We start from the raw sequence: 24,486 nt of genomic DNA on the forward strand, positions 1-24,486 counted from the left end.
ACAAGTGAGATATGTGTGATAACCAATTGGGTTATATATTAGGATATCATCAGTGTACACCATCACAAAAGCTTGGCACTGGCTAAAGGCTGTGTTTACCGGTCATTGGAAGGTAGCCACGGCCCCGTGTAGCCTGAAGGGCATTACCTTGAATTGAAAGAGCCCCTGGGCGGGGGGAGGGGGGGTGACGAAGGCCATCTTTTCCTTGTCTTGCTCCTCATGAGTACCTGCCAGTAGCCTTTAGTGAGGCCCAGGGCCAACAGGAAGTGAGCAGTGCCCAACTGGCGCACCAACTTGTGCACCAAGGAGCAGCAGTGGCGTGGTGGTTAAGAGCAGGTGTACTCTAATCTGGATAACCCGGTTTGATTCCTCGCTCTGCCACAAGAGCTGTGGAGGCTTATCTAGGGAATTCAGATTAGCTTGTGCACTCCAACACACGCCAGCTGGGTGACCTTGGGCTAGTCACAGTTCTTCAGAGCTCTGTCAGCCCCACCCACCACAAAGGGTGTTTGTTGTGGGGGGGGAAGGGAAAGGAGTTTGTAAGCCCCTTTGAGTCTCCTACATGAGAGAAGGGGGGATATAAATCCAACTCTTCTTCTTCTTCAAGTGATTGGCTCGGGACATTGAATATGCATCAAACTGGGCTACTGCATTAACCTCCTGGTAATCTATACAAAATCTGGTTTGGGGACCAAGGCTATTGGGCTCCTCCAGGGACTCTGAGGAGGCTCAATCACTCCGATCTTCCTTCCTTCTTGGTCTATGACCTCCCAGCACTGTTGCAGGAGGGGCCACCACCTGCTCCGGGCTACCTGACTGGGGATTGACCTGATCTCATGCTGGATGATGCTGGTACACCTTGGTGTTTTCGAGAACAGCCCCGGGAGCATCGCCAGCATCGCCAGCAACCCAGAATTGGTCGTCTACCTTGGGTGGGTCCCCGGGTGCCGCTTCTCCTGACCAGGGCAAGTTCAGGCTATAAGCTTTCAAGGGTATAAGGGTATAAGCTTTCAAGCTTTCACAGCTCCCTTCAAATACAGGAAAGAGCTGTGCATGGCAACAGTGCACACTGGCGCTAGGGGCCACCCAGGGAAAGCCCTGCCATTCTTCATGTGAAGCCAACCAAAGAGCTGCTCACAGCTCACACATGGAGCAAGCAGGAAGGGACTATGGTTCTGGAGAGACCCCTCATAAGCTCATGCACTGCTTAACCCCCAGCAGAAGTTCTCCTGAGTACCCTCCTCTGGCTCACAAATACACTGTGGGCAGCAACCAACAGCCCTGGAGGAGCTTTCAGCAGCAGAGACACCAGACGTGCCTGATGCAGAGTTTCCACTGTGGGCTGAGGTCAGCTTTGAAGCTGCTGTGAAGGACACTCCTCTTCTCCCCCATGCAAGGCCTTCTTGGAAATCAAGCCATCTGTCCCAGTAGCACAGGAACAGTACGCTGCACACGTGCAAAAGCACCAGCATTTTCATGACAAAGAAGAGAAGAAGAAGAGGAGTTTGGATTTATATCCCCCCTTTCTCTCCAGCTGGAGACTCAAAGGGGCTGACAATCTCCTTGCCCTTCCCCCCTCACAACAAACACCCTGTGAGGTGGGTGGGGCTGAGAGAGCTCCGAGAAGCTGTGACTAGCCCAAGGTCACCCAGCTGGCATGTGCTGGAGTGCACAGGCTAATCTGAATCCCCCAGAGAAGCCTCCACAGCTCAGGCGGCAGAGCTGGGAATCAAACCCGGTTCCTCCAGATTAGATACACGAGCTCTTAAACTCCTACGCCGCTGCTGCTCCAGAAGAGGAAAGAGGAGCAGGATGAGGTGGAGCAAAACAGTGACCCAGCCGGGGATCAGCCCCTTCCTATGTATGCTTGCACACTGAGTGAGGGATGGGGACCAAAGCCCACCCACCAATTAAGGCACAGTGTTTCCGAGCATATACAGGTTGCCTTTCTTTCACTATCGGGAATAGAGCCAGAGAGCTGGGAATGGAGCTCCCCTCCTAGTTCTGAAGGTTCGAACTCCATAAAAGTGCCCCTTTGCTCTCCTTCTGAAAAGGACCCCAATGCAAACGTCAGGCCTGTGACTTCCAAAATCGCCCGCCCCCCCAAGAGCAGCAGGTGCCAGGCACTTACCCTGGACCCCACCCCCACCACTCAGCACCTCCAGCTCCTGGGCGCCTCCATCACAGCAGGGCTTGGCTTGGGAGGGGGCAGGAGCCGGCAAAGCTTTTCACGGGAAATGACAGCCCCCAAAGCCTCAGGACAGCCTCCTGCGGGTGGCAGCAGGAAGTTTGCCACCTGTCCATCGTAAACAAGCAGCCCTTTATTACCTATGGAGAAGAACCAGAGGAGACGCTGAGGCACACCCAAGCCGCCATCTTCTGGCAGCAGCAGGCTGAGCCTTGGGCACAATGGGTGCAGCAGTGGCGTAGTGGTTAAGAGCAGGTGTACTCTAATCTGGAGGAACTGGGTTTGATTCCCCGCTCTGCCACTTGAGCTGTGGAGGCTTATCTGGGGAACTAGATTAGCCTGTGCACTCCAACACACGCCAGCTGTGTGACCTTGGGCATGTCACAGTTCTTCTGAGCTCTCTCAGCCCCACCTACCTCACAGGGTGTTTGTTGTGAGGGGGGAAGGGAAAGGAGTTTGTAAGCTCCTTTTGAATTTCCCACAGGAGAGAAAGGGGGGATATAAATCCAACTCTCCTCCTCCTCTTCCTCCTCTTCTTCTTCCTCTTCCTCTTCCTCTTCCTCCTTCTTCTTCTTGGACCCTGTTCTGGGACAAAACTGCCTGCAGGAATATCCAACAGAGTTTAACTGGAAGCAAGGCTTAGCCCCTGAGCCTACGTCAAGTGCCTGGCTGACTCTCATAACATAGTATCAATATCTACAATGATGCAGCGTTTTACAACACAATCAATGACAATTCACGCTGCATCAACCGCTCTTTATGCGAACCAAAGTGCATACATAACTGTGAATAAAGTGCGATAATAAAATAATTACAAAACAGTTGTGCAATTTTTTCAGGTTGGGAATCTATCCTCGTATCCTTAAAGAGACAAAGTCTTTTCATTTTCTAAAAAGTCTATAAATATAAATGTTAGTCTGTACAAAGTTAAAGTATAATGTGGATCTTCTGGATGTGTAGGCTTTATCCCACATAACAAACATATTGGTTTTGCATAGACCCCAGAAATGGCTGATGATAAATATGAGAATCGTATCTGATGAAGAATGATCAAAAACGGTGTACTCTGTTCATCAATTCCGTGCAGACGGGTTCGCAGGATTCTCTAGATATTGATAGACTTTTCAGAAAACGAAAAGACTTTCTGATCTAAGGGGGGGGGGGGATCCATGCCCTGCCCTTGCAAAGAAGCCAGGGGGACACGTTGCCACCAGCTGCTAAGCAGGCCTTATTGGAACCAAACCACAGCCCCAGAACCAGTTTGCACTGCCAAAGATCTGCTCAAGAACATGTGAAGCATAACACAATACACTGGGTCTCTGAACACATGCAGAGTGCATTTCCTGCATCACTCATTATGGCTCTAAAAGCAGAAACCCACAGAGAGATCTCAAGGATCCACTCACCCTAATCCTACAATACAGAGATGCAGACTCCCAGGAGACAGGAGTGCCCAAAATCACACCACTCTGCTTTTGTGACGATTTCCAGTGGCTTCATATCCCATTTTGCCTCTCTCCACAGGACAAGTGGCCCGAGAGACTGACAGGAAGCCATGGGGGCGGGGGGGGGGGCGGTACTTACCCGGCCAGGGCTCCTGTCTGGCTTTCGCATGGCCTCCCCAGGGCCTCGAGTATCCAGCAGTCCCAGCTGCTGTGCCAGAGAAAACGTGCACATAACAACCTCTGGCTATGTGCCTGCATCACTTTTATGTGCTTCCCCTTCTCCACCCCACATAATATTTACAAGATGGGATGCCCCTCCCTTTTGCAGAGAGGAAGGAGGGAGAAAAGTGTGCAGCGATGATGCCAGCAAATTGCCAAGCAACCCGGGATCTTGCCAGTAATTTTCCATGACAGCAAAACCAGACAGAAAGAAAACATGAGAGAACAGGGCCGGTGCATTGTCAAGACTGAAAGCCTTGAGTCACTGCTCCTACATGCAAGATAGAGTAGACCCACACACCCTCAAAAGGGATGGCTAGGTTAGACCCTAGCGTGCCCCTGCAGGACTTGGGGAAGGAGAGATTATACCAATTCTCAGAGAGGTGTCCAAAGTCAGACATATGAATGCTGGTGTTGGTGATCTGGTAAATCAAATCCAACAAAACCTTTGGGTGCAACGTGCTGACCAGGCAAGGAAAGAAAGAAGACGCGTTGCATGCCAACTGCTGTCTAAATTGAATATGTGTGTCAGGGCAAAACCTATACTATAAATAGAAATAAACTATCTAAACATCATGCAAGAATACATATATTCAAGGTACAAACAATAACATGTGAAACAAGCGTGATAACTATAAGTTATATCCATGCAACCGCAATATTTGCGAAATGGAACATAAGTCTTTAAATACAAAGAAGTATTCCGTGGAAGATCCTACAAATACTGGTTCATATTATGAAAGATGGATATAGGAGAGAGTCTAATATCCATATTTTGGATATGTTCCAACACCTACTTTGAGCACAAACATAGAGGAGACTCCCAGAGGCCAGCACATCTCAAATCTGTTCACAAAACTTGACCAGAGCCAGTCCCGTGCAGAGAAGGGCAGCAGGCCACCTCATCTTGTCTTGAGGGCTACCACGTTCTCAGCCAAACACGCTCACTCCTAAAATCACAGACAGGCACAGCCTCGAAGACTCTGGGACTTTCCACATCCAGCCCTTCAGTGACAAAGCTGGAAAAACATATTCCACAGCTCAGGAATTCACAGCTCAGACACCACCTCAGCCAGCAACGGCAAAAGGCTTGCAAAAGATCCTCTCTTTAAACACCCCAGGTTCTCCCTGCCCTGCATCCTGAAGAAGTTGAGTGGGGTGCAGCAGCTTCTAGGATACTCCCCCCCCCCCATACAATTGCTTCTAGAAAGTAACTAGATGGTAAATTCCCAGGTTGGCAGCAGTCACAAGCCAGGCCTGGCCATTCCCGTTTTTCTTCCCATGAGGGAAGTGCTTAACCATTCTTCCTCCCATCAGCACAGCTTAGCAAGACAAAACGTCAACACCCATTTTGGACATACCAAAGACCCTCCAATTTTCTCTGCAAATGGACTGCGTAACTATTCTAAAACATGTGCTGTCGAAGGCTTTTACAGCTGGAGTTACTGGGGTGTTGTCGGGTTTCTGGGCTGCATGGCCATGTTCCAGTAGCATTTTCTCCTGACGTTTCACCTGCGTCTGTGGCTGGCATCTTCAGAGGAGCCGCAGATGCAGGCGAAACATCAGGAGAAAATGCTACTGGAACACGGCCATACAGCTGGAAACCCCACAACACCCCACATTCTAACACATTTTATAGTGGAGCTGGTCGAGTATTTTGACAATAAGGGGAAAGTCTGCATTCAAAATTGCACAGAACATTTTTCCTCATTCAAACCTCACATGATGTTCTGGCACAGTCTGCTTCAGCTCTCTTCGTGCAAGTCACACAAAGAGTATGGTGGCACCCACTGGATGTCTATCCACCAGATGTGGCCCACTGTTGTGGACATGAGCATGTGACAAAGGCCTATTCACGTTTCTAAAAAACATTCTTGTACCACGTGTTCCTTCCAGCCATGTTTGTGCAATGCCACACTAGAAATGGACCCGAGGTTTTTGCACAGTCCCTTCAGTCCAAATATGACCTAACAGAACACACCTGGGCTGAGACATTGACTGGCTATGTCACCAGCCAGGTCCCACCCTCTTCCAGGGCGTGGTGAGTCAGCCAAGCCTCACAGACCCATCACATGGACCTGGTTTCGGAGCAAAGAATTAAAGCCTGAACTGGGCAGGACCAAGTCTGAACCATGGCTCACTTGGCAGGAAGTGGGCATGGCTCACCTGGCAGGAAATGAGTGCCAAGCAAACAGAGACTCTGGGAGTATCAGCCACGCCTTGTGGCATGCTGCAACCTAGAGACCCCTGCTCCTTAGCACCACCTTTGCAGAGAGTGGGCGTGAGGGCTACCAAGCAGATTAGGAAGGCCACTGGACACGTTCTCAAGAGGACTGGGCAGGACATCCCCCAGTGGATCATTCGCTGAAGATTCCCTCAGCCCACAAATCATTCCAGCAAGGGACACCTTGGAACAACAACAACAAAAGCAAAAAAAAAAGTGCTTCTCTCTCAAATCCACCTGACCTTATCTAGCAACTAGACAAGTCACTCCCCCACCACCAGGAATAACAACACCCCCATCTTGACTGGGGACCCCCACAGGTTCAGGCTGTGGAAGGAAATGCTGCGTGTAGGCCAAAAACTGAAAACCCACTAAAATATCAAAAAACCCACAAATGAACCCTGCATTTTTGGCGTCCACCACAAGGGGGGGCCCTGGGCAACTGCCCACTTTGCCTAATGGGCATTACGCAACAGCAGCTGCCAGTTGAATCTGCTGCAAGGGAGAGAGCAAGAGGGGCAGGGTGGGGGCGGCTCCTCGCACGGTGGGTGTAAGGTTGCAGTTCAACATTGGAAAAGTTCCCTCTGGAGTTTCTGGCAGAACACCCGGGAAGGGGAGTTTCGCTGCTGTGGTTTCTTGCTGTGCTTTTGGTTGCTTGCCTGTGTGAAACTGTCTGTGTGAGATTCTGTGTGAGAACCTGAGTTGTTTATCTTCTTTTGGCGGGAGCTTGTCTGAAGCCCGTATAAGCGGCTGTTTGAGATCTGGGGGTTAGTTCTCGCATTGCCTGTATCTGACTAAGAATGCCAGCTCAATAAAGAACTTAACATGGTTGCTTTTGACTGGACTTTACTCGTTCGTTACGGTGGGCCCAGCAGCCAGCCAGCTTTCCCGGTGGCAGCTCCAAGCTCAACCAGGGCCAGCAGGAAACCTCCCCACGGAAAACACGCGGCGGCACGAAATGGGGCGAGTTCGATGCGATTCAGAAACTGACTGGGTTTTGCAGGGGTGTGTGTGTGTAACAAACGACTTTTTATGGGAGGGGGAAAGGCAGCGAGCCTGGTGGGAGCCAGAAGGCCCACTGGCTGCCCTCGTGCCCTAGGGGGGAGGGGTCCAGAGCGGGGCTCCCCCCTGGGCGAAGAGGCTGTGATGGTGGGCGCCTCCGCCTCGCTTTGCCCCCTCCTCTTCCTCCCGGCCCTCGCCACGCCCGCCCCCTGGTCACAGAAGCCCCTGCGGGCAGCCCGGCGTCACCCACCCGCAGTTGGAGCCCGGCTGATGCCCCCGGCTGGACCTTGCTTCCGGGAGCCTCGCCACTATCTGAGGGTGGGGGTCACTGATGGGCCGGTCTGCCTCGGGCGCGCGCTCCTCCTTTCCAGCGGCCAAGCACTGGACGGCGCAGTTACCGCAACACAGACGGACCTGCTCGCCACAAGCATTTCCGCGGCCAGCGCAACAGCCCTGCATCTTTGAGCACAGATGCTCTCGATGAACTCCAGTTGAGTGACAGTCTAAGGCCATTAGGGGGCGTCTGGATGCATCTGTCTCCTTTGAGAGCCAGACTTTTTAATAATATTCTAGTGCATAACAAAAACATTACTGGACATTCTGGGGGTCTGTATTGTATCGCACTGTGGAGTTTGCTACTCTTTCCCGCCTGTTGTGGTGTATGCATATGTATGTATATACATATGCACATATTTAAATAATTTAAAAAAATTTTAATAGATCTAATGATTTAATAATTAGATAGATCTAATGGGAGGGTATTAGCAGTATAGCCAGGATTAGTTAATGGGTAGACTGTAAAATTGAGGCCTGCTTGTTGTAAGAATTAGTGATTAGATGAAGGTTAGTTGAGTGGCGAGGAGCCGGAGTCCACCCAAAGTGGAGAGTTTTTTTTTAGCCCGGGGTTGTTTTACTAGAGGGAACGGCGAATGGGGGGCACCCCTTTTGGGGTTAGGGGATCCCAGTTTTGATGGGGCCGGGGCTTGTATGGACCGGTAGGCCCGGAGGCCTATGAGAGAAGGTGGGTGAGATATGGCTATGCTTTCGCACACCTTCTGACCTCCTGAAGCTATCCAGCGGAGATCCGAAGGTGGTTGGGTTCAAGAAGTTACCCTGTTTTCGTCCTTTTTTTGGTGTTGATCAATGCCAGGTCCATAAATAATAAGACCTCAGTTCTCCTCGGAGATTTTCTCGGAGGTTCAGCCAGATGGACCTGCAAGAGTTTGTATCACTGCGAAAACCTGGAGTGCGAAGAGAGGTGAGACCCCGTTGCCTTGGGCGAGGAATTCAGCACCACCAGGTTTCCTCAAGGCGTGTCTCCACCGATCACGAACACGGGGCCGGGGGGGGTGGCGTGGCAATGTTCATCCGTGATTCCATCCCTTTTAGAGCGATCCTGTCACGGAGATCACTGGCATGGAGTGTGTTGGCTTGGAGTGGTTGGCTTTGGAGAGATTGGCTATCCTCCTGGTGTACCGGACGCCTAGCGCCCCAGGGGATAGCTGTAAGGGTGGGAGGTTAGTCGCGATTCAGCCCGCTTCCGACTCGAGTCCTATGGCACGTTCAGCTTGTATTAGCTGGGCTTGCTGCCCGAGTACTGACCTTGCTATGCTCATGCTTATCATATCTGTTTTGAAACTTACTTTTCGCTTTTCCTGTGTGAAACTATGCTTGGGAACTATACCAGGGGGAGGGGCAGTGCTCTCGTCTGTAAAAACGACGATTCTAGCCGAGGGGGGCCAGTTCTCGCATGGCGTGTATTGTGTTCATTGAAGTTTATGGAATAAACGAGCTGTCCTAAGTCGTTTTGTTTCGAGTCCTTCGAGTTCCTTACAATAGCCTGCCGTGGCTGCTGGAGGTGGTGGCAGACTGGGCGCTGCGGTTCCCCAAGCTTATTGTTTTGGGGGACTTCAACGTCCATGTCGACACCGCCTCATGTACGGGGGCCGCGGACCTGGTGTCATCCATGGCGACGCTGGGTCTCTCCCTGGTAAATTCTGGCCCCACTCATGAAGCTGGTCACACACTGGACCTGATCTTCGGGTCAGGTGTTGACGTGGTCATATCCTCCAATGATAGAGTGCCATGGTCTGACCACCACGCCCTGAAGGTTCGCCACAGATCGCGATGCCGCAATACCTCGTCTAGGCGACAGAAAGTGGATTTATATGCTTTCGCCCGAGGAGATTCTATCGATTCCTGCCGGATTCCTGACTGCTCTCGCGGGATCCTGAACCCACCGGCACCCTATTGATGGACTTGGTGGCAGATTGGAATACCCGCCTTTTCCAATGCCATCGAGGCTGTTGCTCCCCGACGCCCTCTACTGACCCGTTCTGCGGCTTTAGCTCCATGGTATACCGAGGGAGCTGGCATGCTGATTTGTTTTGAAAGCCCGGGGAGCTTAGACTGACTAGAGCGCAGTGTGGAGGAAGTCTCGTGATGGCGAGGCGGCGAGGAACGCATCTTATGGGGCGTTTATGAAGGCCTATGAGATGATGCCGATGAAGGAAGGCCCGAAGAGAGCATTCTTCTCCTCCTCTCTCGCATCTGCTAGCTCTCGCCCAGCACAACTGTTTTGCATTATTCAGTCTCTCACCTCAATATCTGAGGGTTCAAAAAATGACCAATTGAAAACAATGTAGCTGTGAGGCTTTTATGAGCTATTTTGCAGATAAGAGTTCGGCGATGCGCTCCGCCATGGGACCTCCCCTATTGCCACCTTAGAGACAATTGGCCGAACTGGAAACTCCCTTGCCGTCTTCTGGCCCTTGCTTCGGCCCAGTTTTTCCCTGCTCTCTGGAAGTCGCTGTTGACAGAATCCTGGCTGCTGTTAGACCTACTACCTGTCCTCTGGATCCAGAGCGCCTCTTGGCTTATTAAAACATGACCGAGGAAGGAGGTTACAACTCCCCACCTGTTGAATATCATCAACGAGCTCCCTTGAGCAAGGAGTTTTCGGGTGGGGTTGGAAGGAGGTAGTGGTCCCGCCCACTCTTTCTAAAAAAAAGACCGCTGGTAGATCCCTAGTGATCCGGCCAATTACCACCCGTCAAGCTCCGAATCTTTACCGTTTCTGGGGAAGCGTAATTGAGAGAGTGCGGTGTTAGAGCAGCTTCAAGGTTTTCTGGAGGATGCATCGGCGCTTTGATCCCCTTCCAGTCGGCTTCCGTGCTGGGCATGGGAGACGAGGATGACGGTTCGTCAAATTAAGCTGTCACAGATATGCTCGATATGCAGCTTGACCGAGAAAGGATCGGCGCTGCTGGAAGTATTATTGGATACTTACGCGAAGCGTTTGATGTGTAGTGCGCACCATGACCTTTTGACCCACCGCCTGGCGCTTCCCGAGATGCGCAGGCACTGTCCTTCAATGGATTGCCTCGATTCCTCGGGACCTGAGGTCAGCAAGTGTGGTGTGGGGACCGGGCCTCTCCGGGCGGTGCCCGCACTTCATTTGTGGGGTGCCCCAGGGAGCACTGCTGTCCCCGCTGTTGTTTAATATCTACATCGACCCCTTGCTCAGCTGGTACGGAACTTTTGGGCTGGTGTGCCATGAATATGCTGATGACACCCAGCTCATTCTGTCGATGGAGGGAGCGGTCACCGCCCCTGCAGCTCTACAGCATTGTTTGGAGGCCCCGGTAGCTGGATTTGGTTGAAGCAGAGCAGGTTAAAGCTGAATCCAGCGAAGACGGAGATTCTCTTGAGCTGGAGGCCGTGGGGAGTGGGGGATTTCCAGCCGCCCGGTGTGGGAGGGGGTCTCATTGGGCACCGACCCTCCGTCCGCAGCCTGGGGGGGTCCACCTGGATTCGTCTCTTTCAATGGAGACCCAGGTGGCCCATGTAACCCGGGTTGCACCTTCTTCCATCTTCGACAGGCCCGGGCGGCTGGCCCCCCTTCACTCTCCTGCAGGCGGACCTGGCCACTGTAATCCGCCAATGCAGCGGTCACCTCCAGGCTGGACTATTGCAACTCGCTCTCTGTGGGCCTTCCCTTGCGGCTGATCCGAGGAAGTGAAACTGGTCCAGCATGCAGCGGCACAGCGTCTGCTCACGGGAGGTGCAACTTTAGAGATCACATCATGCCCGTGTTGCATCGCTTGCACTGGCTCCCAGTTGAGTTCCGGATTGTCTTCAAGGTGTTGGTGTTAACATTTAAGCGCCCTACTGGCGGTCTGGGACAGCCGTGCCTAAGAGACCGATCTGGCCCCATATGTCCCCACGTCGATCTCTGGCGTTCGGCAGGCTGGCCAATCTGCTTGAGATCGCCCGCCCCTGGCGCGATGCGCGGCTGGCCTCCACTAGGGCCAGGGCATTTACGGCCCTGGCCCCTGCCTGGTGGAATGCTGTCCCACCAACTGTCCGGGCCCTGCGGGACCTTAATGAATTCCGCAGGGCCTGTAAGACTGAGTTATTCTGCCGGGCTTTTGGAGAGTCCAGCCACTGATAGGGGTGCCCGGAAAGAGCTACAACCCGCTGTTCCCTTTGTAGGAGTTTTAATAGCGGTACGCCATCTTTATTTTAATTGATACAGAAATTGGATGCTGCTTTTAAATTGTTTTAATATTTATTGTTTTATCACTGTTGTAAACCGCCCTGAGCCCTTCGGGGGAGGGCGGTATAGAAGTAGAATAATAAATAAATAAATAAATAAATAAATAAATAAATAAATAAATAAATAAATAAATAAATAAATAAATAAATAAAGGCAGGCTCCCCTCGAGCCGCCACCGGCAACAACCACTTCCTCGCTGGGAGAGCCTGGCTCGCAGCCCCCCATGCGCCTCTGTGCGCCCCGCCCGCAGCTCCACAGGTCCGAGCGACGACCCGCCGCTGCCCACTGTCGCCAGGGGAGCCTCCCTCCTTTTGTGCCCACCCACAGCTCGTTGATGCCCCGACCCTAGGAAGCTACCTTGGCAGAAAGACAGCAGGCCTCCTTGCTGCCAGCCGGATGGATGGATGCCCGCATCGCGCCCAGCTGTGGCCTGTGGGGCTGGATCTGGCCAGCTGCCTCCAGCCCCATCGCTGCTCGCTGTCCGCGCTGGAGGGAGGAATAGAAGCCCCCCCTGCAGGGTGCTTCAAGCGGAATTGGGACCAGCCAGCCCCTCTGAGCACGTGCAGAGCGCTTCCCCCAAAGCAGCGTTGCCTGCTTGGTGGTTATCATGAAAGCAAGCCTGGGAGAGCCACGCTTGTTTCAGTAAAATCCTTTGAGTCCTTTCCTCCAACCAGCTGAGGTCTCAACGATTTTTATTGAAAAAAAGAAATCAAAGAAATAAAACATAAATACAGTTAAGGAATTGCTTAGCTGGTTACATTCCTTTTGGTTCTTTGTCCCCCCTTCCGGGAACCCATGGTCCAGAGATGCTTCTCTGACCACATCTCAAGATGGAATCCAAAAACCCTTGTTTTCCTCTTCTCAGGAAAACTCTGTTCTGGCCACGAGGTAACTTAGGCCTTTGAAGTTTCATCCTGGCACCTTTGTATGGCTTTCTGTCCTCCCTCCAGGAGATCGAAAGGCAAAGATGCTTTTCACAGTCATGTGTGATTTTGCTAGTTTTACAGTACTATTCCATCACAGTGGTGTGTCGTGCAAGGGGTGGGTGCTGAGATTCAAATAATTTAACAACTGGTTGTTTTCAAGCACCATTTTAACAACGGGTTCTGCTGAATCCCATCGCTGGGTCTGTGTCAGGGGGATCCTATCTAGGTGAGATGCATTCCTACCTCATTGGAGCTGCTGAAATGCTACAAAGCAAATGCTGCTATAAGAGACATGTAGCCAGCCTGCTACATGTTACCACTGCCATTTGGGGCATTCATTTCTTGATCCTTATGGCTTCACACACTATGTAGATTACTTAAGCTTTCCCCTGACACCCTGATCCCATGAGAAAGGGTATCCATTATCTCACAGGGGCAGGAAGCCAGCCAGGTGGCTTTCTCTGACTATCTGCCACAGACCTTGGGGCGCCTCAACTTTGGGACTGTTTTTCACAACTTCTTGGGAATTCAGGAGGGGAGCTCACCAGGGATAAAGAGGGGGGCAAAAGCCAGGGTTGTCAGAACTGGCTTTGCCAAGCTTTGGTGCTCTGACGCTTCTCAATAAACGCTTCTGATCAACTATACAGAATCCGTTTATTGGCTTGTGGTTCGAGACCTGACAGTCCGCAGGCTCAGACCAAGGAAGACCCCCGCAGCCCAGCCTCCCATTTCCACGGGCAGTCAGCCAGAAGCTTGCAAGTGGGGTGAACCGACCCCAGAGGCCACTGCGACCGCTAGTCAACTGAAAGGCCACTTTAGTCCCTGAGCATCAGCACTTCATGGGGTAGTGAGCTTCACTGGCCAACTACCCTCACATGGAGTCCTTTTGTGTGTCTTAAGTCAACCCCCCACCATTCTCATAGGGGGACCCAAGTTCTAGAGAGGGAGTACAGCTTCTCTCTCCCTCTTTGCAGTCCAGTCTCAGGTGACTTCAGGCCACCCCATAGCTTTTTAAAGGCAAGAGACATTGGAAGACAAGTTTGCCATAACCCATGCATGCAGTGGCATAGTGCCCACAGGGAGGGGGGCATGATGCCCTGGGCAGAGCCACGGAGGAGGCGTGGCTGGGCAGTGGAGGGGGCATTCCGGGGCAGGGTACGCGCTGCAACTGGGGCGCAGGGTGTGCACACATTCCAAGAGCAGTTTCCCCTTGCTCTGCCTCTGCATGTATGGTCTGCACCCCTGTTGAAACACTCCTTGGTGGCCTCCCATCCAAATACTAATCAGGGATGACCCTGCTAAGTAGCTTCCAAGATCAGGCTGTCTTGGACCATCCGGGTCAGTATCTGCTATCTCTACACCAGGCAAAAATGTACAGTCCTGTGTCTTATCTCTTTTTTCTTTGGGGCTGTTTTTCACAACTCTTAACCTCCCTCTTTGGGACTGTTTTTCACAACTCCTATCCTTCCTATGGAGCCTGTAACCTGGTATAACAGCATCCCACTGGTTCTCCTCATTCCACCATGTCTCTGTAATGCCCGCTATATCAAAGTCCTCCTTCAAAACTCTGTACTCCAGCTCCCCCATTTTAGGTCGAAGGCTTCTACTATTAGCATAGAGACACTTGTATACTATGTCTCTGTCCCTAACCTGGGATTTATGTGTTTTGCCCTCTAGCCTTTTGTAGACACTATCACTTATCACATTGCTATGCTCCTCGCTTGTATGTGGTTGATTTAGAAAAACCTCCCTCTCTGTCTGCATCCCCATGGACTCTGTATTCCAAACCGAAGTCACCTCAACTCCTGTCGGCTTTCCCCCAGGGATCAGTTTAAAAGCTGTTCTGCCACCTTTTTAATGTTGAGCGCCAGCAGCCTATGGTTCCTCTTTTGTGGTTAAGATGAAGCTCCGCCCCTTTTGTACAGGCCTCCTGCCTTGTCCCAAAAAGGTTCCCCAATTCCTGACTTAGATCTGAAACTCTCTGCCTTAATAACCCACCTTCTCATCCATGCATTGAGACCTCTGTATCTCGGCACTTGCCTAGCTCCGGGCCTCTACCAAGGCTTGGCTGGATGGAACAGGTAGCATTTCGGAGAATGCCACCTTGGGGGTCCTGGATTTTAACCTTTTTCCTAGCAGCCTAAATTTAGCTTCCAGAACCTCCCGGCTACATTTCCCAATGTCATTGGTGCCAATGTGGACCACAACTGCTGACTCCACCCCAGCACTGTCTAAAAGCTTATCTAGACAAAGCGTGACATCTGCAACCTTCACACCAGGCAGGCAAGTCACCATGCGGTCATCATGCCTCTCACAAACCCAACTCTACATTTCTAATGATCGCATCACCCATTACGAGGAGCCCCCCACCTCCCCGAGGGGTATTCTCAGTGCGAGAGGATATCTGATCACCAGCTAAGGAAGGGGTCCCATCTAAAGGAGCATCTTCCCCCACCTCAGACTGGCACCCTCTGTCCCCAAGACCTTCATTCTCCATGACATATGAAGAGATGTCACCTTGGGAGTGGGATCCGGCTGCTAGGTCCCTGAAAGCCTCATTTGTTGCCCTCTCTGCCTCTTTCAGCTTCTCCAGGTCTGCCACCTTGGCTTCAAGAGAACGCACATGTTCCTTGAGTGCCAGGAGCTCATTGCAGCGAGGGCACACCCATAACTTCTGTCCTAGTGGCAGATAGTCATACATGTGACACTCAGTGCAAAACACTGGAAAGCCCCCATCCCCCTGCTGGCTTCCTGCCTTCATATCTGGTTTTGTTTAGATATTTAAATATTAAACTTTTAGTCAGTGCCCCCTGGAGCTATCTGTATCTACTATCCCTCAAGAAATCTCCTTATTTAAGAACAAAAAACAAAATTGCGCCTGTTAAGCTCCACCTCTCAGCAGCCTCAGCAGCCTCACCTCTCAGCAGCCTTACAAGGAGAAAAAGAGATAACCCCTGCTAACCCCTGCTAAAATACACTGTTTTAAAAGATGTGACTTCGAGAAAAGCCCTCCAAAATGAACACCAGAGCTCACTCTGCTCTTCCTGGCCCAGTCCTCTACTCCACTGCTACTTCTCTGTGCTGGTTCCAGAGACTGAACTCTGCTGGTTCCAGAGACATCAAGATACTGACAGGCATGGTCCTGACATTCCGCCCCCCTTAAGACCTCCCCCCTGTTTTGACCGATCGGGGTAAGCCTGGTGAAACGCCTTCACCAAGCGAGGGGCTCGGACATGTCCGGAATCGACCCATTCATTGTCCCCAGCCAGGAAATGGGTCCATTCGATCAAATACTATAGCCGTCCACGATGCACCCGGGAGTCTAACACCTCTTTCACCTCGTGGTGAGGCTTGCCCCTCATCGCAACAGGGGCAGGTGTCGCTGGATGGGGGTGCCAGTCATCCGGGGGAGGTGCCTTCTTGAGGAGGCTGCAATGAAAAACAGGATGTACAGACTTCAAGTTTTTAGGCAACTGTAACTCAGCTGTCACATCATTAATCACTCTGAGCACCTGAAAAGGTCCAATATATTTTTCCCCAGTTTTCTACACCCCTGCAGACCCTGCAAGTTCTTGGTGGACAAATATTATTATTATTATTATTATTATTATTATTATTATTATTATTATTATTATTATTATTATTATTATTATTATTATTAATTTGACTTTTATACCGCCCACCCCCGGAGGGTTCTATACATCCAATCCCCAACCGCAAGGGTGAATGGCTGCCGTTTTTTATCACCCTGCCGCTTGTAACCCTGCACTTCTCCAGGGCTTGCTGCATCGAGCCACACGCTTGCTGGATGGTCTGCACCCATTCCTGCAGTTCCATGGACCCCTGCTGGACCTTCCCCAGGAAAGGAAATGGCTTAGCCAACTGTCCTGAAACAACCTCAAAGGGGTTTTTTTCCCGTGCTGCTATGCACCGCATTGTTGTAGGCAAACTCAGCGAAAGGCACCAATCGTCCAGCTGGAAATTAATGTAGCACCGTAAGTATAGTTCAAGAGTCACGTTCGTATGTTCGCTCTGACCATCGGTTGTCACGTGAAATGCCGAGGAAAGAGCCTGTTTGGTGCCCAGCAACTTCAGAAAGTGCCGCCAGAACTGTGAAATAAACTGTCCACCGCTGTCCGATACGATCTTATCAGGGACAGCGTGCTGCCGGTAGACTAGGGTCACAGACGAGCCAACTTGCTCGCTGTCGGCAGCGATGCGCAAGGGACGAAGTGCGCCTGCTTCGAAAATAAGTCCAAGACCATCCAGATCACTGACTTCCCTCTGCTGGAAGGGAGATTGGTAATGAAATCCATGGATGGATGTGGGGTGGGGGGGTGCTGGCAGGGGCTGGAGGAGGCCAGGCAACTTCCCTTGCGCCCTCTTGGCCATTGCACATGTGGGGCAACCTTTAACATAAGCTTCCACATCCCCCCTCAACGTCCTCCACCAAAACTGTCTATGGGCCAAATGCAATGTTTTCACAAACCCAAAGTGTCCTGCCGATTTTACATCATGACACCCCTGCAATGCTAGAAGGCGCGCTGCTGGAGGCACATAAAGCCAATCCCCCTTCCACCAGAACTCTCCCCGTTTCTCCAGTTGGTCAGCACCCTTCTCCTGTGGCACTTCAGGGGCCCCCGCCCCCCTGAGGGCCTCCGCCAGCGATGAGGGCACGGCGGGGAGACTGGAGCAAAACGCCGCCTGACTATGGGTGATGACCGCCAAGCCCAGTTGGGACGGGGAGAACACTGTCCTGATCGGGGCGGGGTCCCCCAGGGAGGGATCAGGCAACCAAGACAGGGCGTCGACCAAGCAATTCGACTTCCCGGGGAGGAAGTGCAGCGTAAAGTTGAAATGGGAGAAAAAGTCAGCCCAACGAAGTTGCTTGGCGGACAATTTCCCTGGGGCACAAAGCACTGCCAAGTTCCTATGGTTAGTCCACCCCTTGAAAGGGAGGGCCGTGCCCTCCAACCAATGGCACCAGGCAGTCAAAGCGCACTTGATCACCCCCGTCTCCTGGTCCCAAACCGTCCAGTGATGCTCCGCCCCCAAAAACTTGCAGGAGAGATAGGCACAGGGATACAACCTCCCATCCTCCCCCCTTTGCAGCAGGGCCTTGTCTGAAGCATCAACATGAACAACAAAGGGCTTGGAAGGGTCGCCATGGCGTAGGATAGGTTCTGACGTGAAGATGCATTTAAGTGCCTGGAAGGCCGCCCCGTACTCCTGGGACCATGGCAGCTAAGGCTTGGTTGCCATTGGCCCCTTCTCCTTTGTGCGCAGCAAATCAGTGAGGGGGAGAGCCAGCCGGACAAAATTAGGAATGAAGTCCCAATAGAAATTGGCAAAGCCCAGGAACGACTGCAACTGACGCCTGGTTTGGAGCTCCTGCCACTGCAACACATCCTGCACCTTAGCCGGGTCCATCTCTAACCCCTGGCTGGAGATCCGGTAACCCAGAAAGTCCAGCCGCTCCTTATGAAAGTCACATTTGAAAAGTTTTACGAACAAGTCATTGTCGAGGAGCTGCTGTAGCACAGCCCGCACAGTCTTAACGTGCTCCTCCCCCATCTGGGAGTAAATAAGGACATCATCCAAATACACCACCACCCCCTTGAACAGAAAATCCTGGAGAACCTCATTTATCAAACACATGAAAGTCCCAGGAGCCCCAGATAACCCGAATGGGAGGACGCGGTAGGCAAACTGGCCCATCCTCATGTTGAAAGCCGTTAGGTGCTCGTAGCCCTTGGCGATCTGCACCCGATAGTAGGCTTCCCGCAAATCCAACTTAGTGAAAAATTTACCCGTCCCCAGACAACTCAGTAAGTCCTTGATCAGGGGCAACGGATATTTGTTGCACGCAGAGACTGCGTTCAGTCCCCGATAGTCAGTACACAGCCAAAGGGAGCCATCCTTCTTCTGCACAAACAGTACGGGAGCAGCAAAATCACTTGTTACCCTTTTTATGAAACCTCGTTTCAAGTTTTTGTCCAAAAACTCCTGAAGCGCCTGGGCTTCCAACAGGCACATGGGGTAGAGATGGCTTTTCGGGAGCTCAGCACCAGGCAGCAGTTCGATCTTACAGTCAGTCTTACGGTGGGGTGGCAGCTTGTCGCACTCCATTTCCTTGAACACCCTCCGGAGGTCCCGGTAGGGTTGAGGGATGGCCGAGACGTCCAGTGCGCTCCCAGCCACCTCGTGGGAATCCTCCGCCTGCAGCGGCAGAAGACTGGACATATGGTCGCCGCAAGGGGGGTCAACAAATCAGATAGAGTTGGATGACCAGGAGATATTGGGGTCGTGGTCCCATAGCCAAGGCACTTCCAGCACCAGGGAATATTTGGCCATCTCGGCAATGATGAACCGCCGCTCTTCCCAGTGCCCCATGTATTGGATAAGGACAGGTTCCGTCCGATGCATGGCTGATGCGCCCCCTAATGTACCCCCGTCCATCTGCTCAAACATGATGGGGCAGCATGGGGAACCCGCTGCAGCCCCAACTGGTCCACTAGGGATGACTGCATTAGGCAGCGGGTGCACCCTGAGTCAATGAGTGCCTGCGTCTGCACACTAGTCCCACAAGTCTGGTTTGACACAGTCACAGAAAGAAGGAACGGGCCGTTGGTTACACTCACCCACAGTTCCGCGCCCTTAGAAGGGACCTGGCATCGGGTGTGCTTCAGGCCAGGTCGCTGTCGTTTCCCGCTGACTCCTCACTGGTCTCGGGGCCACCCACCTCCTCGGAAGCTGAACTCGCCTCACGCGGCTCCACTTGTAGTCCCGAACCCTTCTTGAATGGGGACTTTCTCTCTGGACCCTTAGCCGTCCTGGCCTTCGTAGCGCTGCTGGCAGGGACTACCAAAGGGTCAGGTTTCTTGCTAGGGCACACGGTCGCTTTGTGCCCCTCGCCACCGCAACTCAGGCAAAGTCCTAACCATTGCCACTAGGCGTAAAGAGATCCCCCTGCCTCCTTGCCACCGCGAGCCAGAGAGGTGCCCCCTGACGGGGGACGGGGAAAAGCCAGTGGGAGATTGCCTCGCTGTTTCAGTAGCTGCACTCTGCACAGACGGACCCCTGATCGCCCGCCCGCGTGTACTACTCTGCCTGGGAGGTTGGCTCCATAGTCACCATGGCCCACTGTGCCACCTCTGGGTGAAGCCTCTCTCGGAAGAAGTGAATCTTCACCTGCTCCGGCCAATCCTGGACCACCCTGGCTACTGGTGGAACTCCGAGATGTACTCTCTCACGGATCAGGACCCTTGCTGATTTGCCGCAATCTTGCATGGACCTGCTCTTCCTCAAACAGATCCTCAATCTGCCGCCGCAGTGCCAACATGAAGTGGGGGAAGGAACGCAGCTCTGGCACCCGGCCTTTGTAAAGTCCCATGTACCAGCCGGCTGCCACCCCCTCTAGGAGGCCCCCCTCATGCACTTGCTCGATCTCATCCTCATAGTCACCACTGCACCTCTCCATATGTGCTTTCGACTTGCAAGAGGAAGTAGGGTAGCGTCTCCGTCATCCCATCAAAACAGGCCTTCAAGTGCCACCGCCGCTGCAGGGGTTGCGGTGGCTTTGGCCCAGGCAGCCCTGGCGGCCTGTCGTTGGGGGGCGCAGGCACCGGTTGCTCCCTTTCCAGAGGCAGCAGTGTTGGCAGCTGCAGTGGATCCTGGCGATCCCGCTCTGCCGCCTCGGCGCAGGCCAAGAGGAGTTCCATGTTGCGCCATAGGAAGTGTATCTTCTGCCGCATCTCATCTCACTCCTGCCGCCAGGCCACCGCGCCTTGCTCAGGGGCCCATGCCCCTGCCTGGACCTGGACCCGCGACCACTTGCTTTGTGCCACCGGGTCCCACTCCGAGTAGATGTCCTGGTTCATGGGTTGCGTGAGCCAAGTGGACTCATGCTGCCCAGCTGCCTTGGCTCCCCAGCACAGCCGCCGAGAGGGGGCCCAAGAGTAGGGCGATCCCATGCTCTCCTCACCACTGGTGCTTCACGCAGCACCCAAGTGAGGATCGTGTCGGTTGGGGACGGTAACATCCTTCTCCTCGTCTCCTAAGTCCAGGTCACGGGGCATCTCGTCCTTATCTGGGACTCGCCCCGTTCCCTCATCCAGGTTCGCCAGCCAGGGACCCGCCGGTAGCTCCATCCTTGCCAGCGATGGATCCGAGTGCAGGTCCAAATTTGAGATCCTGCTTAATGTCAGACTCTCGAACGTGGAAATAACAGAGACAGTAGGAAAGTCCAAAAGCAGTTTATTCCAGGTGATGTGAAGAGTAACAATGTAAAGCAGGATCTGAGCTAGAGATCTCAGATCCAGGACTTATATCCTTTAATCCCCTTCTCCCATTTCGCCCCACACCAAATGTCCACTACAGTTTCTACTACAAAGTTACAAAGGACCTGGGAACCTTTCACACCTCTTTGAAGATGGGCTGGCGCCAGGAGATTGCTAGGAAGGGAAGAGGGAAACAGGAAAACAATTGCAAATCACACACAGCGAGACATCAAGATACTGACAGGCATGGTCCTGACAACATTCCAACTGGGGAGTGACCCACCTGGGAGCTGGGCCAGGTGTCCCTGGGGGCTGGCAGCAACAGTGTGATTTGAATGAAACATCTTCAGTGCAGGCCCGGAAGTCACTGAGCTCTGCTCCCCACCCCCATGTGGCCTTATGGGAGCCCCAGTAAGGCAGCAGGCACAGCCACTGATGGGGTTCCTGATGCTCAGCCAGATACTCACCTGGAAGTCTCTCACAAGGCTGCTGCTTTGAGCTCCTTGGGTGTAACCAGGTGCTTTTGGATTGGCCCCACAGCAGGCCTCTCCCCCTTGACTGTGCCAGATCCCAGTATGACTCATCCTCCCAAGAAATCACATCAATCATCCTTCCTTGCCATGTGAGCTCTGGTGTCACAGCTCTCTTGTGCAACCCTCTCCAAAGTTTGCTCACGCTACATCACCCTCCCCAGAGGCAGCATGGAAAATCTATTGCACCTCCATGGCTTTCACAGGGTTGGGGGAGGGGGTCACTGTAGCATGGCACTGACCGAGCAAAATGTGTCCCAGACCTCCCCTCAAACACAAAACCAAGAAGACTTGAAATTTGTACAAGAATTCTTTTCTCTCTGGAATGTACCCATAGGAAATGGTCAATCTGTGTTTCGCAAATTGCCTGCTCATGATTCATTGCTTGAATATCTTCTTTTAGAAAATTCAGAAGTAGGAAACTTGCGGTTCTTGAGAATGGATATGTTCATGATGGCAACATCTGTGGCCAGGTGGACGTAGCTCACAAAAGCTGCTCTGCCAGAAGAAGTTGTTTAGGCTTTCAAGTGCCACTGTGCCCTGTCCGGGAGTCCAAGGAGGCCTCTTTGATGCCTGCCTGGTGTGTTTGTGTGTGTGTATGGGGGTGGGGGGTTTGCAAAGAAGGTCCCTCAACAGCCTTGGAAGAGTGGCTTAAAAGGCTGGGTGCTTTGTGGGGAGGTGATATTGCTGCATGTGCACCCATCAGAGACCACTTTGGGCAAACGAAGAAAAGGGTATCGGGAGGTGATTAGAAGAGGCATAGACAGCCATTTTTTTAAAGTGATTCAAACTGGTGAATGATGCATGGCCAGCAATGGGTGCTCCAGCTGTCTCCCTTTGCCCCAAGTACAGCGTGTCCTGCAGCCAGGAAGTGGCACACGTAGGCCTTGAGCAACTGGCTGTTGAACAGCTCTTGGGGGAAAAGTTCCTTCTTTCTACATCTAGAACCAACTCAAAGCTCACTCCAAATATCAGGAGGGAGGGGCCAGGGGTGAAGATACAATGGAGACATCCAGAGACAAATATCCCAGGCGCCTACCATTGGGAGTGCAGAAAAATTTGGGCTCATTTCTAATTTTTTTGGTATTTTTTAGTGTTTTTATATTGTTGGCCAGCAGGGGGCGCAGTTTTTAGGCTGGCAGCACCAAAATATAGGCTATCATCAGGTGACTCTCCTGATAATACCTGCCAGGTTTGGTGAAGTTTGGTTCAGGGGGTCCAAAGTTATGGACCCTTAAACTAAGGATTGAAGTCTACAAAATTATGCATGGGGTAGAAAATGTTGACAGAGAGAATTTTTTCTCTCTTTCTCACAATACTAGAACCAGGGGGCATTCATTGAAAATGCTGGGGGGAAGAATTAGGACTAATAAAAGGAAACACTTCTTCACGCAACGTGTGATTGGTGTTTGGAATATGCTGCCACAGGAGGTGGTGATGGCCACTAACCTGGATAGCTTTAAAAGGGGCTTGGACAGATTTATGGAGGAGAAGTTGATTTATGGCTACCAATCTTGATCCTCTTTGATCTGAGATTGCAAATGCCTTAACAGACCAGGTGATCGGGAGCAACAGCCGCAGAAGGCCATTGCGTTCACATCCTGCATGTGAGCTCCCAAAGGCACCTGGTGGGCCACTGCGAGTAGCAGAGAGCTGGACTAGATGGACTTTGGTCTGATCCAGCTGGCTTGTTCTTATGTTCTTATGTTCTAAAAGGGGTACCCCGTCCCGCATTGTTTCCAATGGGAGTTAATAGTAGATGGAGCTACCCTTTTGAGGGTCCATACCTTTGGACCCCCTGAACCAAACTTCACTAAATCTGGGTGGTATCATCAGCAGAGTCTCCTGAAGGTAGCCTAAAATTTTGGTACTGTTAACTTAAACATTGCTCCCCTGACAGGCACCCTCAAATTTTCCCCAGGTTTTCTCTTTAAATTCATCTCCTTTAGAGTGGATTTAAAGCAGGGGTAGGGAACCTGCGGCTCTCCAGATGTTCAGGAACTACAATTCCCATCAGCCTCTGTCAGCATGGCCAATTGGCCATGATGGTAGGGGCTGATGGGAATTGTAGTTCCTGAACATCTGGAGAGCCGCAGGTTCCCTACCCCTGATTTAAAGAAAGAATCTGGGCTCCCTAGATTAAAAAAAAATATTGAAAGTATTGTTGAAGGCTTTCACAACCAGATTCAACTGGTTGTTGTGGGTTTTTCAGGCTGCGTGACCATGGTCTGGTAGATCTTGTCCCCAATGTTTCACCTGCATCTGTGGCTGGCATCTTCAGAGGTGTATCACAGAGAGAAGTCTGTTATAAGAGAAGTCTGGACACAGTGTATAACAGACTTCTCTCTGCCATACACCTCTGAAGATACCAGCCACAGATGCAGGTGAAACATTAGGAACAAGATCTACCAGACCAGGGCCATGTAGCCTGGAAAACCCACAACAACCAACATAGGAAGTTATGCTGTTTCTGGGGTGGTTGGGGAATCTACCCTGAAACAGCATCAATTCCAATGTTGTTTAAACTAGGGAGGCCAGAGCCTCCCTTTAAGGTGAATCTGGGCTCCTTAGTTTAAGCAATATTGAAAGTGATCCAGTTTGGGGGTAGATTCTCCCCTTAAGCGGGATTTGAAAGGAGAATCTGAGCTCCCTAGTTTAAACAACATTGACAATTATGCTGTTTCAGGGTGGACCCCCCCCCCCACGTTGAACAGCATTTCATTCAATGTTGTTTAAACTAGGGAGCCCAGAGCCTCCCTTTAAGGTGGATTTAAAAGGAAAATCTAGGCTGTCTAGTTTGAACATTAAAAGTGATGCTGATTCAGGGTGGATTCCACGGGGCTGCTGCTGCTGCCTCTCCGGAGAGGCTTTTGAGGCCACTCCTCAGGCCCCCCACAAAGCTTCATTCGTCCCCATAGTGTAAGCCTCCTCCGCTCAGGACACACTTCAGGGCCGCACTCGATCCAGAAGGGCTGAGTCCATTTGGGCTCCTTTCGAGAAGCGCCCCCGACCACGCATCTAAGGGGCAAGGCTAACCCTGAACGGTCTTCTTTATTGTTTATTTACGTCCTTTCTAAACCTGCCATTCTCCCCACTGGGGGCACAATGCAGCTCA

This window comes from Sphaerodactylus townsendi, linkage group LG04 (assembly GCF_021028975.2).
Source record: "Sphaerodactylus townsendi isolate TG3544 linkage group LG04, MPM_Stown_v2.3, whole genome shotgun sequence".
Classification (NCBI taxonomy): domain Eukaryota; kingdom Metazoa; phylum Chordata; class Lepidosauria; order Squamata; family Sphaerodactylidae; genus Sphaerodactylus; species Sphaerodactylus townsendi.